Raw genomic sequence first — 2,528 nt, forward strand, 5'->3', positions numbered from 1 at the left:
TTGCCTGAGTATAGAGTTAGAGGAATTCCTTCCTCCCTTAAACTCCTGTGTTCACTGGTGCAGTGGATCCCTCAGGCCCCCTGAGGGCGCCAGTATATGTATAGACCTGGGTTTCCAATTCCTTTCCTCCCAGGAGTGTCCCTCTTCCTCATTCTTCTGACTCATATTGAAGTCTCCCTTCTCCCTTACTGAATTTCCCCTTATTCCTCCCGTTCTCCCCTCTGTCCCATCTTCTTTCACCTGGTCTTACCTCGTCTAATCTCCTCTTGTTTTTTTTTTGCCCAAGGAAGGTCATGTTTACATGATTATCTGGTACACTAGTTAGTTTTCTGTTGGCCTCAGCCCCAAGATTGTCCTATGTACTTGGCTTTATACTAACTGGACTAGACACCCGCCAGAGGACATTTCTCAGATTCCCATGCCAGTGGCTTCTGGTTAGGTTCACCTAATGGGAAGTGTGAGCAGAAACTAAAAGCAGCAGCTAATCTGGTTTTGGTGGAGGCAAGGCAGTATCCCTTTAGCAGTCCCAGCATCAGCTGCAACTTTGCTGTTGATGACCTGCCATGTGACCTCAGAACCTCCTCAGCCATCCCAGCAATAGTGCCCTCAGTGACATAGAAGGTCTGACGGCCACCCTAGAAGGAGTGGATTCTCTCCCCTTTGCCACCAGGTGAAGGTGCCAGGAAAGGCACAGAGTATGGAGTGTCTGTGAGTCTGGCTTTACCCTAATAAGATACTCCCTCTCCCAGCAATTCTTAGCTCCTTCTATCTTTTCTACACGCTCCTCTCCAGTCCAAACTCACACCAACCCTCCTCTCAACTCCAAGTCTGAAGTTTACGTCTCTTCATTATCAGTGGCCTTGTCTCTTTTATTTCTAGCCAATCTTCCCCTCTAAATCTCAGATCCTGGTAAGAATTCAAGTTCTAGACAATTTTCTCAGTGCTAGTATCAATGGGAATGTTTCATAAATAAAAGAGACAATAAGTCTGTACCAACTTATTTCAATCTCCTGGATTGAAGTAATTATCTGATCCATTGCTTTGTCCCTGAACAAATTAAATATGAGCCAAAAGTAAGCAAGTAGCTCTTGACTTTTCTCAAGCATTTCAAAGGAAACAGGTTCTTATAAGATATTTTCTCATATCTGTTATGCACTAAGAAAACTTTCCCCAAGTCTATCATTCATCCATCTGATGAAATTCTTCCCCATTTCCCAGTCATCCGCTACCTGTTCTCTGCTATCGGAGATGTTGTAAACCCTTTTGCAACATTCTTCTCAGAGCTGCTTTTACTTCCTTGCTCTTCAAGCTGTAGACAAGGGGATTCACTAGGGGAGTGACCGCACTGTACTGCATGGAAAAAACCAACTCCAGTGGGGAACTCAGGGTTGGCACGAGATAGCGAAGAAAAGCAGATCCATAGAAGCAGCTCACTGCAGTGAGGTGGGAGGAACAGGTGGAGAAGGCCTTGCTTCTGCCTGTGGTGGAACTGATGCTCAGGACGGTGGAGGCAATGCGGGCACATGAGAAAAAGACCAGGAGTAAGTTTCCAGAGGCATGCACAATGGCAGAACACACCAGAACTGCAAAGTTGGTAGAGATATCAGAGCAAGAAAGAGAGAATAGAGATGGCAGCTCACAGCTGAAGTGAGGCAGGACACGAGCCTCGCAGAAGTCCAAATTCCAAGCCAGGAGGGTGTTAATGAGAGCATCCAGAAAGCCCAGTCCCCAGGAGACCCATACCAGACCCCCACACAAATGTTTGCTCATCGCTTGGCCATACAGCAGTGGGTAGCAGATGGCATTGTACCAGTCACAGGCCATGGCTGAGAGCACAAAGGCTTCAGTCCCTGCAATGGAAATACAAAGAAAGCTTGAGAGAGGCAGCCTTCTACTGAGATTGATTTCTTCTGAGACAGGAGATTCTCCAGCATCTTGAGTGCAGTGACTGAAGTTAAACAAAGATCCAGGAAAGAGAAGTGACTGAGGAAGAAGTACATGGGTGAGCAGAGGTGAGAATCAGTTCTGATCACCATCATCATCATCAGATTCCCCATCATGGTCTGGAGGTAAATCCCAAGGAACAGCACAAAGAGCGTGACCTGGATGTGGGGGTTGGCAGACAGTCCAAGGAGGATGAATTCCGTGGTGGTGCTGTGGTTTCCTAAGACCATGATAGAAGATGTCCAACTAGGATGAAAGAAAGAAAGAAGTGTGAACTATTTACCTACTCTTCATGCTAACTCAGAATTTCTATTCCATTCCGTGTATAGATATATCTCTCTTCACCCTGCATATCTTACATGGATCTTATAAGCCTTTTACATGGATTTTTTTTTTTGGGGGGCGGTGAGGAGGATTGGCCCTGAGCTAACATCTGTTGTCAATATTCCTCTTTTTGCTTGAGGAAGATGGTCCCTGAGGTAAAATCTGTGCCAATCTTCCTCTACTTTGCATATGGGATGCCGCCACAGCATGGCTTGACGAGCAGTGTGTACTTTCGCACCCGGGATCCGAACCTGCAAACC

The 2,528-nt window shown here is 46.3% G+C and overlaps 1 pseudogene; it reads right to left on the reverse strand.

The window, feature by feature from the left end:
- Positions 1-1,239: 1,239 nt before the first annotated feature.
- LOC101394061 (olfactory receptor 8S1-like) lies at positions 1,240-2,174 on the reverse strand (annotated as a pseudogene).
- Positions 2,175-2,528: the final 354 nt, after the last annotated feature.

The sequence above is a fragment of the Ceratotherium simum genome, chromosome 17 (genome assembly GCF_057802395.1).
Source record: "Ceratotherium simum simum isolate JZ-2026a chromosome 17, ASM5780239v1, whole genome shotgun sequence".
NCBI lineage: Eukaryota > Metazoa > Chordata > Mammalia > Perissodactyla > Rhinocerotidae > Ceratotherium > Ceratotherium simum.